General features: G+C 50.6%; 1 protein-coding gene across 1 annotated transcript in view; it reads right to left on the bottom strand.

The window, feature by feature from the left end:
- Positions 1 to 13,647, bottom strand: part of LOC136581674 (thyrotropin-releasing hormone receptor-like) — a 35,159-nt gene extending 21,512 nt beyond the window's left edge. Inside the window, exon 1 of the mRNA XM_066582300.1 lies at positions 13,573 to 13,647. The gene's annotated coding sequence lies outside the window, so the exon portion shown is untranslated. The remainder of the gene's footprint in view (positions 1 to 13,572) is intronic.
- Between the last annotated feature and the right edge of the window lie 209 nt (positions 13,648 to 13,856).

Raw genomic sequence — 13,856 nt, 5'->3', positions numbered from 1 at the left:
GGGGCCTCGCTCTGTAGGGGTCAGCATCACCACTGAGGCCAGAGAATGGCAGGAAAGGAAACAGCAGTAGGGGCCACAAGAGCATTGGAGCTGCCAGCCCACCCCAAAGACAGCAGTCAGGCACCTCCCCTTAATGTCCCTCACCAAGCAAAACACGGCCTGTCCTGGAGGGTCCCTTTAAGGATCTGCAAAATTGCTAATATTTATACTGCTTGTTACCTGAATATAAAGGAGACAAAAATTATGACGACTGCAAAAAAAACAGCCGAATTCAAAGCAAAACCGAAGATGAGGTCATAGAATGTGTGCGAGACGCCACCCTCCGTGGGGCGAAGAATGACCAGGCTGGATAATCTATGGCAGAGGTACAACGTAGGAGAGCATTGGGGCGAAGCGCGGCGCTAAACACGGACAAAATCTAGAAAAGCCGGGATACCGGCATAGCAACTAAACACAGGATCGTGCAACCACCGATCACATGGGAGCGGGGCGGCGGGGGAGGCTGGGGGGACCGATGACCTGGAGCTGCTGCGTATGACCTGGACGGCGAGAGGAACAAACAGAGACGTCCTGAATGGTAAAAGACCTGATATATCATGAGAGGACAAGGCGAGGAGGCTCAGGCTGACGGGAGGACAAGGCGAAGAGGCTCAGGCTGACGGGAGGACAAGGTGAGGAGGCTCAGGCTGACGGGAGGACAAGGCGAGGAGGCTCAGGCTCGCGAGAGGACAAGGCGAGGAGGCTCAGGCTGACGGGAGGACAAGGCGAGGAGGCTCAGGCTGACGGGAGGACAAGGCGAGGAGGCTCAGGCTGACGGGAGGACAAGGCGAAGAGGCTCAGGCTGACGGGAGGACAAGGTGAGGAGGCTCAGGCTGACGGGAGGACAAGGCGAGGAGGCTCAGGCTCGCGAGAGGACAAGGCGAGGAGGCTCAGGCTGATGGGAGGACAAGGCGAGGAGGCTCAGGCTCGCGAGAGGACAAGGCGAGGAGGCTCAGGCTGATGGGAGGACAAGATGGCCGGGCTCCATGTCGCGGGAGGACAAGATGGCCGGGCTCAACCTCACGTATTTTGGCCATGTAATGTGAGTAGAGTTGCTGGATAAATCTATAATTCCTGGACAGATCAGTGGAAAAAGAAGACTCAGCCGCCAAAGAACACGATGGCTGATACTGTCAGAGGCGATACTGGCATGGACATCACATAACGGAAAAAAGCAGTGCAAAACCGAAAAACATGGAGGGAGCTCGCCTTTGGGGTTGCCGAGGGTTGTGAGTAACTTAACATATTGCCTGCAGACGATCTGCTGATACCTTCTAGGCAGGGAGAACATAAACATTGGGGGGAATTCATGTTTCCAATATATTTCTATCCAGACATAACGTAACATTATATAGCCAGAGCTCCAGCAGATTAGATACTCGTTCCATCCAAGGCCACATCATTATGGGATGACACATAGCACTCAGCTCAATGTCCGAATGCAGGGGGCACAAACATTGCAGTCCGATTCCAAGGGTAACCAGCAGAGCAATGGATGTGTCTGGAGCAAGAGATAAGATTTACCACTTGTGCTAATAAAAGTGAAGGATTTCTACCCCTTTGGTGATATTTGCTGGGCTGTTAGATTCAGATAACACGCTGGGTACACATTGAGGATAGGAAGACCTCGTTTTATGCAGGGGACAGTGAGGACGTTCAATGGGATGAAACTGAAAGGGAGGAGACACAGATTAGATATTAGACAGTGAGGGGATCAATGAGTGGAACAGGTTGCCACAGGAGGTGGGGAGTTCTCCTTCAATGGGATGAAACTGAAAGGGAGGGGACACAGATTAGGTATTAGACAGTGAGGGGGATCAATGAGTGGAACAGGTTACCATGGGAGGTGGGGAGTTCTCCTTCAATGGAAGTCTTCAGAGGCCGGACAGACATCTGTCTGGGATGATTTAGTGGTCCTGCACTGAGCAGGGGGTCGGACCTGATGACCCCCGGATGACCCTGGAGAACCCTTTCATCCTGATGACCGGGAGGTCCCACCAGACTATGACCCTATGATCCTCCACCAGTTGAGGGCATTACTATGAGCATCGAGACGCTTCTAACCTCCGAGCCATCAATTCTTCTAAATATGTTTTGTGCACTTCCAGATTTGTTTCCCAGCGTCTTAATGGCGGTGACATCTCACCCCTTTGACATCTGCGCATTGTGCGGGATTCGTTGCTGCTGGGTCATCTATTAGAAAGGTCTGACATGTGAGCCATCTTTTCAGCCGTCACTTTAAATAACTGCTATCATGTAGCAAACAGAGATCTGGGTGTCAGGACGGACGGGCACATCCAAGCCTGCGCACTCACTTATTGAGCCATTGTCCATCTTCCCTGGAAGCAAGATGTCACGGTCATGTTATATGTCGGTTGCATCGTCACACCTATACATCACCCCTGGCAAATGTTATGCCAAGCTGCAATGTATACACATGTACGGCGTCTCGTTAAATGCATTACTGTACGCTGCTGCAAGCTGCGGGATCCTATATGACAGACACGGCTGTAATGTCCTCATATTGGATTCCAAAAGGTTTCCTTCTAACCCAGTACAATGGAGGGCGGATCAGCAGCCGTGTACAGCCGGTGGCACACCATGTGCGTCCGTTATCTGGATGTGTGTCCGGCCTGACTGCAAGTCTGACACCAAGCATCATCGAGCCCCATGTATAGATTCTTATGACGCTCGGCGTTCAGGAGACCAGCAGTCACATCCGTATTAATTATGGGAAAAACGGGGACAAAATCCAGTGGTGCGTCATCCGCCTAAAGGCCCATATAGGCGCAAGGATTATTGCTCAAAATTAGCTCAAAAGCTGTCTTTTGAGCGAAAATCATTGCGTGTAAATGTGCCCATCTTTCAGATTTTTGCAAGCGACGGTTTTCAGTTCTGGTTGAAAACCATCCTTTGGCAGAACAGCTGATAAGCAGGACCGCATGCTGTGTCTGCTGTCCATGGTGCTGAATTCTCCCCAGGGAGATGGAGATTACATTGTTTTCTCTTAGCAGCCCATAGCTGAACAATGGGGATAATTACAGAGCTCAGACCTCCTACTGAGTTCTGCAACAGCTCCCAGAAGCTTGTTTGCATGCAAATGAAGCTGATAAAGTACTAATAGCAATTACTGAATATTAAGGCCCATTTAGACGCAACGATTATTGCTCAAGTGACTTTTGAGCGATAACCGTTGTGTCATTTGCAGCCCAAGGTGAGGAGCGATCACCTTGCGCTGCCAGCGGAGGATGCAGAAGACAAGTGGGTGCCCCTGCTTGCCTTCTGCATCCAGCTGTTTTCTGCACAGGGTGTCCAGCTGTTATACAGCCAAGCACTCCGAGCAGAGGATGCAGAAGACAAGCGGGGTGTCCCCTCTTGTCTTCTGCATCCAGATGTTTTCTGTACGGGGCCCCCAGCTGTTATATACCCAAGCGCTCTGTGCCGGGTATGGAGAACAAAGCTGGACCGCTCTGTTCTTCATACTCAGCTTGTTATCAGGGAGCGGGATACAGCTGACACTATAGTATCAGCTGTGTCCCGCTGTGAATCCCTGATGAGGCTCATCGTCAGCATGCTGAAAGACAACGATGAGCGATGGGGTAACGAAAACTGCCGATGTCAGCACAGCTACACACAACGATTATCGCTCAAAAGACAGCTTTTGAGCGATAATCGTTGTGTCTAAATGGGCCTTTAGCACTTTATGCAAAACAATCGCTAATCTTTTAATCTTTTGAAAGATTATCTGTGTGTGTAAATGGGCCTTAACTCTCACAGGGCCCCAAGGGTCAGGGCCACCATAACCACAGTGCAAAGGGTGTGGCTGCACCAAGCTCTCCTGCGGCACATCACATCCTCTAAAGTTTGGTGCAGCCAGCGCCTCTATTCTACGTGAGATGAACATCATTTGTGAGAGGCGGCTGTTACTGGTGAGAGCGTGGGTGCAAGTTCTGGGAGTGCCACATTTCCAACCTTTGTGCTGGGAGCCATGCTATGTGCATGCCTGCCACCAAGTCATGGGAGGATCTAGTGTGGCGCCACCTTGTCACGTGATAAAAGAAGCACACAAGTAGAGTGATAACTTGACTTCGGGTATCGAGACTCACATTTCACCTATTTGCAGGCGTGCTAAACCCTGTCTTTTTTTCTGGTGCACCAACTAACGTGTCCGAACGCACAACTCGCCGTTCCTCCGCACGGATGGTATAACAGCGGACGACCAGTTCCAGCGCCATTGTGTCTAAGAGAAACAGAAAGACTCCAGTGGGCTAAACAAAACTAAGGTGACCAGACATCCCGATTTAGGCAGGACAGTACCCAGTACCGCCTTGGGACCCCAGCGAGAGCCATTTGTCCCACTTTCAGTACATTTGTCGGACTTTTGTCCTGCTTTCGGGATGTCTGGTCACCAGGATGGTGATTACCAGCAGGGTGCCCCAGCTGTCCAGCTGGTAATCACTTTGCGATGCCATGGCCGGATGCACACACTGACCGCAGTGTGTGCATCTGGGATCTTCCTCCCCTGGCTCTTCTCCTTAGTTTCACTGTAGAAGAGGTTAGAGAAGGAGGCACTGCTGTGGGTGCACACACTTCAACCCACAGCAGCGCTGTGAAGGATCGTAAGGGAACGAGAAACCAGGGAGCGCTAATGGCGGGAAGCCTACAGAGAAGGTGAGGGGAGCACAGCAGCGATGGTACAGATTGCTCCGTCTTTTTTTAAATGGTCCTGGACATTTTATAAAGACGGAAGTAAAATCATACATTGTGATAAGCCCCGCCCCTGGCCACACCCCTCTGTTCCGCTTTGACCCTTGGAAAATCTGGTTGCATTAGAAAACTTGTATCACTGAGCAGCGGAAGAACATCTCCTGGTCAGATGGATCCAGATTTATGTGCTGATGGGAGGTCAGAATTGGGCACAAGCAGCATGAATCGCTGACCCCTTCCTGTCAGCCGGTCAGAACATGTCAGCACCGCCATCTAATCTACAGGGACTACAAGCAGCTTCCTGTCCGCAGGGGCCGATATTCATGCAGGAGGATTTAATCGCCGAGTGGGATCTACACCGTGAAAATTGCAATTCCAACCATTCACAGTACCTCAATGGCAGACCACATTCACAGCCACAGATCCTCAACCTCCTGCAGAAGGCGGCTCAGAGAGTTCTGTGACACAGCGGTTGGCGAGTATGAGACATGGAATTAGATGTCAGGAGCCAGAGAGCAGATTGTCTTCTGATTACAGAGCTTTCCTCCTCTTCATCTTTTAATCTCATTTTTTTCCAATTGTAACATAATCCAATATTTCATAAAAACAATTTTCGCGTCACCCTGGGATTTGAGCCCTGGTCTCCGGTACTACAATATGCCTCCATCAGGACAGATTCTTGGGCTTATTTAACCATTACTGAGCTATTTCTACTCCAAGCTGATTGTAAAGGGCTATAGGAGAGAATCCTAAATCTGTGCTGAAGTCCAGCCAATAACACATGGATTATGGGGCTGTGCAAATATGGCTCCACCTGTGGAAAGTTGGCAACCATTGAGCAAGTTGGCAGTGAAAAGAAAACACATTGGGATACTTTATAGAGCTACTCTAAGAGCTCTGCTGATTGTACTTACAGATGCATCATGCCTGAAAAAATAATAAAAGGATCTCTTCTCTATCTCTGAGCTGGTGGGTGTAGACTGCTGCTATGATGTCTCCATACACTGTACACATAGGAGAGTAGGATCTCTTCTCTGTCTCTGAGCTGCTGGGTGTAGACTGCTGCTATGATGTCTCCATACACTGTACACATAGGAGAGCAGGATCTCTTCTCCATCTCTGAGCTGGTGGGTGTAGACTGCTGCTATGATGTCTCCATACACTATGTACATGGGGGAGCAGGATCTCTTCTCTATCTCTGAGCCAGTGGGTGTAGACTGCTGCTATGATGTCTCCATACACTGTACACATAGGAGAGCAGGATCTCTTCTCTATCTCTGAGCCAGTGGGTGTAGACTGCTGCTATGATGTCTCCATACACTGTACACATAGGAGAGCAGGATCTCTTCTCTCTCTGAGCTGGTGGGTGTAGACTGCTGCTATGATGTCTCCATACACTGTACACATAGGAGAGCAGGATCTCTTCTCTATCTCTGAGCTGGTGGGTGTAGGCTGCTGCTATGATGTCTCCATACACTGTACACATAGGAGAGCAGGATCTCTTCTCTATCTGTGAGCTGGTGGGTGTAGACTGCTGCTATGATGTCTCCATACACTGTACACATATGACAGCAGGATCTCTTCTCTCTCTCTCTCTGAGCTGGTGGGTGTAGACTGCTGCTATGATGTCTCCATACACTGTACACATAGGAAAGCAGGATCTCCTCTATCTGTGAGCTGGTGGGTGTAGACTGCTGCTGTGATGTCTCCATATACTATATACATAGGAGAGCAGGATCTCTTCTCTATCTCTGAGCTGTTCGGTGTAGACTGCTGCTATGATGTCCCCATAGACTGTACACATAGGATAGCAGGATCTCCTCTATCTGTGAGCTGGTGGGTGTAGACTGCTGCTATGATGTCTCCATACATAGTACACATAGGAGAGCAGGATCTCTTCTCTCTCTCTGAGCTGGTGGGTGTAGACTGCTGCTATGATGTCTCCATACACTGTACACATAGGAGAGCAGGATCTCTTCTCTATCTCTGAGCTGGTGGGTGTAGACTGCTGCTATGATGTCTCCATACACTGTACACATAGGAGAGCAGGATCTCTTCTCTATCTCTGAGCTGGTGGGTGTAGACTGCTGCTATGATGTATCCATACACTGTACACATAGGAGAGCAGGATCTCTTCTCTCTCTCTGAGCTGGTGGGTGTAGACTGCTGCTATGATGTCTCCATACACTGTACACATAGGAGAGCAGGATCTCTTCTCTATCTCTGAGCTGGTGGGTGTAGACTGCTGCTATGATGTATCCATACACTGTACACATAGGAGAGCAGGATCTCTTCTCTATCTCTGAGCTGGTGAGTGTAGACTGCTGCTATGATGTCTCCATACACTGTACACATAGGAGAGCAGGATCTCTTCTCTATCTCTGAGCTGGTGGGTGTAGACTGCTGCTATGATGTCTCCATACACTGTACACATAGGAAAGCAGGATCTCCTCTATCTCTGAGCTGGTGGGTGTAGACTGCTGCTATGATGTCTCCATACACTGTACACATAGGAAAGCAGGATCTCCTCTATCTCTGAGCTGGTGGGTGTAGACTGCTGCTATGATGTCCCCATACACTGTACACATAGGAGAGCAGGATCTCTTCTCTATCTCTGAGCTGTTCGGTGTAGACGTCTGCTATGATGTCTCCATACACTGTACACATAGGAGAGCAGGATCTCTTCTCTATCCGGGAGCTGGTGGGTGTAGACTGCTGCTATGATGTCTCCATACACTGTACACATAGGAGAGCAGGATCTCTTCTCCATCTCTGAGCTGGTGGGTGTAGACTGCTGTTATGATGTCTCCATACACTGTACACATAGGAGAGCAGGATCTCTTCTCTGTTTCTGAGCTGCTGGGTGTAGACTGCTGCTATGATGTCTCCATACACTGTACACATAGGAGAGCAGGATCTCTTCTCCATCTCTGAGCTGGTGGGTGTAGACTGCTGCTATGATGTCTCTATACACTGTACACATAGGGGAGCAGGATCTCTTCTCTATCTCTGAGCTGGTGGGTGTAGACTGCTGCTATGATGTCTCCATACACTGTACACATAGGAGAGCAGGATCTCTTCTCTATCCGGGAGCTGGTGGGTGTAGACTGCTGCTATGATGTCTCCATACACTGTACACATAGGAGAGCAGGATCTCTTCTCTATCTGTGAGCTGGTGGGTGTAGACTGCTGCTATGATATCTCCATACACTGTACACATAGGAGAGCAGGATCTCCTCTCTCTGAGCTGGTGGGTGTAGACTGCTGCTATGATGTCTCCATACACTGTACACATAGGAGAGCAGGATCTCTTCTCTATCTCTGAGCTGGTGGGTGTAGACTGCTGCTATGATGTCTCCATACACTGTACACATAGGAGAGCAGAATCTCTTCTCCATCTCTGAGCTGGTGGGTGTAGACTGCTGCTATCATGTCTCCATACACTGTACACATAGGAAAGCAGGATCTCTTCTCTATCTCTGAGCTGGTGGATGTAGACTGCTGCTATGATGTCTCCATACACTGTACACATAGGAGAGCAGAATCTCTTCTCCATCTCTGAGCTGGTGGGTGTAGACTGCTGCTATGATGTCTCCATACACTATACACATAGGAGAGCAGGATCTCTTCTCTGTCTCTGAGCTGGTGGGTGTAGACTGCTGCTATGATGTCTCCATACACTGTACACATAGGAGAGCAGGATCTCTTCTCTATCTCTGAGCTGGTGGGTGTAGACTGCTGCTATGATGTCTCCATACACTGTACACATAGGAGAGCAGAATCTCTTCTCCATCTCTGAGCTGGTGGGTGTAGACTGCTGCTATCATGTCTCCATACACTGTACACATAGGAAAGCAGGATCTCTTCTCTATCTCTGAGCTGGTGGATGTAGACTGCTGCTATGATGTCTCCATACACTGTACACATAGGAGAGCAGAATCTCTTCTCCATCTCTGAGCTGGTGGGTGTAGACTGCTGCTATGATGTCTCCATACACTATACACATAGGAGAGCAGGATCTCTTCTCTGTCTCTGAGCTGGTGGGTGTAGACTGCTGCTATGATGTCTCCATACACTGTACACATAGGAGAGCAGGATCTCTTCTCTATCTGTGAGCTGGTGGATGTAGACTGCTGCTATGCTGTCTCCATACACTGTACACATAGGAGAGCAGGATCTCTTCTCTATCTCTGAGCTGGTGGGTGTAGACTGCTGCTATGATGTCTCCATACACTATGTACATAGGAGAGCAGGATCTCTTCTCTATCTCTGAGCTGGTGGATGTAGACTGCTGCTATGATGTCTCCATACACTGTACACATAGGGGAGCAGGATCTCTTCTCTATCTCTGAGCTGGTGGGTGTAGACTGCTGCTATGATGTCTCCATACACTGTACACATAGGGGAGCAGGATCTCTTCTCTATCTCTGAGCTGGTGGATGTAGACTGCTGCTATGATGTCTCCATACACTGTACACATAGGAGAGCAGGATCTCTTCTCTATCTCTGAGCTGGTGGGTGTAGACTGCTGCTATGATGTCTCCATACACTGTACACATAGGAGAGCAGGATCTCTTCTCTATCTCTGAGCTGGTGGGTGTAGACTGCTGCTATGATGTCTCCATACACAGTACACATAGGAGAGCAGGATCTCTTTTCTATCTCTAAGCTGGTGGGTGTAGACTGCTGCTATCATGTCTCCATACACTGGACACATAGGGGAGCAGGATCAGCTGTGAGAAGTGTTAGATCTGCACAGATTGTCAAGATTTGAAACAACAATGTTTCCACTCATGACAGCAAGCCAATATCTAAAAAATGGTAAGAAATCAGAACACAAAGAGTACAACAAAACCCAGGAAACCCCTTTAAATTGAAGACTCTTCACACCAGAGGACATCTGCGGGTCTTCTAACTCCGGGTCAGATGGTTATTGTGTTGATTGCAGTTCAGTCACTTCACTTATGCCACAGTATCGTTTCCAAGGTTCCATCATCATCCTATAACATAAATGGCCTTGATTTTGCAGGCAGCGCCGTCCATCCCGGCTCATTCTCCAGTCTCTCTGATGACATACTGCTTCATAAATACTTGAACAGGCTGGATGCCCCGTGACGAGCGTCTTACCTGCACGTAGTGACAGCGCCACTTAGCTCAGCTCCAGTTAATTAAACGCTGCAGACCGTGCAGAGCGGTCGCTCGCCTGACGCTCCTGAAGGACCCCTGGCAGCCCAAATTCTGTAGGCCAAGGAGACTAAATGTCAGGACCGTTTGCTTGCCAATTAGCCATCTTTCAGCTTGGGTTAGGAAAGCTGTTTCCAGACAGGACTCCTCTCCGGGTCTCTGGTCAGACTCAGGTCCGTGTTGGTGTTGATAGCGACTAAGACAGAAGATTTTCTGCAGCCAAGTGCCACACAATCTGATGTGGTGTAAGAGAGATTATTAATTAGGCGGTCTGGCTAAAAATGTCTCCCGATGTATTTCCAGTGCAGATTTCCAGCCATCCGGCTCTGCAGTGCGGTCTATATCATACCGGCTCATTATGTCAAAGCCCCCCCCCCCCCCCCCCCCCCCCGGCTTCAATGGTTCACTGCCCACAGATGTTGCAGGCATTGCTTTCGCACAATGCAATCCCCTTGCTAATGAAGATATTGCCACCAGCACCTGTTCCAATACGATATTTGGACTAGGACACCTAAATATTGTATCAGCATAGACATTGTGCTGTCTGCAACCGAATGTCACAAAAGCTGCTCAATCTGATGTGCTTTTTCTCAAGGCCTCCCCGCAAGGACAAGGACCCCCAACCTGAATAAACACTGTGCTCTGGCAGCTTTCACAGACCCTGAATAGCATATAAACCTGCCTATATCAGCACAGGACTGGCACTGTATGCATGAACCAGGAGGCCCAGGATGAACAGGGCTACCCAGATGAAGGACAGAGATGTTAATGAGTATCAGACATTGGGCAGATCCTAACATAACGGCCGGATGGGCAGCAATATTCAACAGCAAAAGGTAGTGAGCCGTTGTGGTAACAGGAATCTCCACACCCCCATAAACTGGGGGGCGACTCATAGGGGCTCCATCTAGCATTTCGTCTAGAATATGTGCTGCACCTGAGAGCTTACATGTCTTTCTTCTGACTGTTATACACGGATTGTCCCTTTATTAGAGCTCCCAGCCCATTGATCACAGTCCCCCCCCCCCTTTAATACAGCTCCTGACCCTCTCACAATTGGCGCCCCCTGTAGGTAATTCTCCCGTGACCCCGGAGTGCAGCATAAAGTCACGTGACAGGTTTTCCGCGGATCAGTTTCAGTGTGAATTCACATTAGATGGAAGATCCAGCGATCGGAGCGACTTCCAGCGAGGCCGGTCATCGGTGCTGGACTAGCCGGGGTCTCACCGCCAACCATGGGGGTTTTCTCATGAAACGGTGTGGAGAATATACTGAGAATGGCGCGATCGAGGAAAACATCCAGAGAGAGGGGATCCTGCGGGCGGAAACAACTCATCCCTGAAAGGGGTCGGAGGAGGATGTCAGGAATCGTTCTGACCAACAGGCTGCACAGTCAGCTGAATACAACACTGGAGCTCCAACTAACGTGTCCGAACGCACAACTCGCCGTTCCTCCGCACGGATGGTATAACAGCGGGCGGCCAGTTCCAGCGCCATTGTGTCTAAGAGAAACAGAAAGACTCCAGCGGGCAAAAGAGCGCAAAACTTGTATCACTGAGCAGCGGAGAAACATCTCCTGGTCAGATGGGTCCAGGTTTATGTGCTGATGGGAGGGCAGAATTAGGTGCAAGCAGCATGAATCGCTGACCCCTTCCTGTCCGCTGGTGGAGGTGCAGTAATGGTGGGGGAAGGTCTTCTTGGCGCACCGGGTCCTCTGATACTTGTGGATGGAAGCTATGATAAATTGCTGCGGTCCTGAAGGCCAAAGGAAGGTGGTCTGATGCGTTACTAGATGGGGGTCTCACAACGGGTCCGCTCAGTGTTCATGTCAATTGAACAAGCCATAAAACTGTAAGGACGAGGGGCTTTGGTCTCCGGGGGGAGAGGTGACTGCAGAGTCCGTTCTCCATTATAATGACACATCATAGATGTAAGTCACTTTGTATCTCTTTAGATGCCCCCCTCTCCCCGCAGTCACACCAACAAACTGATACAAAATGACAAATACAATCAGCAAATAAAAAATACCGACAGCTACAAAAGTATCAGAGACAAAAGCCAGCGGCGGTGGCAGGACATGCCAGCTATGGGGCGGCTCTCCCTGCATCAAGACAGAGGGGGCATTTAGCCCCTCTCAGGGTAGAAGGTCTTTATGCCATGGCAACCCTTGCACCCTCTATAGGCATGTGAGGGGGGGGGGGGGGATAACCCGACAGGCTGGATGCTACTACAGCAGATCATTAGCTTCCCTTCGGATAAGCAGTGCCTGGATTGTCTGCATCCACTCATCCCTCACTGAATGACCATATAACAAGTGCATGTTGGGGTGCCAGGGGTGAGAGCTTTGAACCCAACCAGCATTCATTGCCCTGCTGGGTACAGTGAGGCGGCATGTGATAATCAGCCCAGACGTCAGATAACAAGAATCAGACGGATATTTGCAGCCACCGCTCCTCATTGAGAAGGGACTCTGTGCATACAGCTGGTGGGATTTGGGCACGGATCACCTCACCCCCACCAGGCTAGGTACACCCAGAGCACAAGATGCCAGCTAGAGGATCGTAGAAAAGTTCGTGGTTTTTGTATTATGCTCATTTTTGTCCTATAATGATTGATGGGATGCAATTATAATAGAAGAAGATGCTGCACGGGATAAGAGGGCAGCACAGAGCCGGAGGGCACCGGGGGCAGATGAATACCCAGGGCTAGAGCTGCTGGCAGAGGGCAGGACTGCTGCCCCCGGGGGAGATGAATACCCAGGGCTAGAGCTGCGGGCAGAGGGCAGAACTGCTGCCCCCGGGGGAGAAGAATACCCAGGGCTAGAGCTGCTGGCAGAGGGCAGGACTGTTGCCCCCGGGGGACATGAATACCCAGGGCTAGAGCTGCGGGCAGAGGGCAGGACTGCTGCCCCCGGGGGAGATGAATACCCAGGGCTAGAGCTGCGGGCAGAAGGCAGCACTGCTGCCCCCGGGGGAGAAGAATACCCAGGGTTAGAGCTGCTGGCAGAGGGCAGAACTGCTGCCGCCGGGGGAGATGAATACCCAGGGCTAGAGCTGCGGGCAGAGGGCAGCACTGCTGCCCCCAGGGGAGATGAATACCCAGGGCTAGAGCTGCTGGCAGAGGGCAGAACTGCTGCCGCCGGGGGAGATGAATACCCAGGGCTAGAGCTGCTGGCAGAGGGCAGCACTGCTGCCCCCAGGGGAGATGAATACCCAGGGCTAGAGCTGCTGGCAGAGGGCAGGACTGCTGCCCCCGGGGGAGATGAATACCCAGGGCTAGAGCTGCTGGCAGAGGGCAGGACTGCTGCCCCCGGGGGACATGAATACCCAGGGCTAGAGCTGCTGGCAGAGGGAGCCGGCTGCAGATCTGCTAATAATGGGGATGACTCACATTCCAACATAAATCCATTGTTCCCTTCAGCCTTGCAGAGCCGCCGCCGCAGTGTGAACACTGCCATCCCCTGTGCGTCATCACCGCTAAAGACTAAAACAATTTCAGCTCTTTCCATAAAGCAGAGGAGGGGTGAGGATGGCAGAAAGAATGCCCAGGTCCCCCCAAACCCTCTACGTGCAGTAAATGATGGCTGTGAGTCCTGCAGGACCTTGGAATGCATTGGGACGGAGGAACTTTAATAGGACTTACCTGTGAGCGGAGGTGGGTGGCACCTGGGGACGGTTGGCGCTGCTCCCTCTACTTCGCTCTCTGTCCTCATGCTCTCTGCTGACAGTTATAAGGGGGCTTCACACCAGCTGATGGTTCCTTTCTCCTCGCCAACAGCCTATAGCAGCGCAGAGTCCTCAGCCCTCCCTTCAGCATCCTCAATCAGGTCACTATTGAAACTGCAAGGGTTAATCTGGAGACTGAGAACAGCATGTGTGGCTGTTACAGGGGAGCATGCACTGGATAACATGCTATATATATGTTAC

Source organism: Eleutherodactylus coqui, chromosome 11 (genome assembly GCF_035609145.1).
Source record: "Eleutherodactylus coqui strain aEleCoq1 chromosome 11, aEleCoq1.hap1, whole genome shotgun sequence".
NCBI lineage: Eukaryota > Metazoa > Chordata > Amphibia > Anura > Eleutherodactylidae > Eleutherodactylus > Eleutherodactylus coqui.
This window is presented reverse-complemented; position numbering and strand designations above follow the sequence as displayed.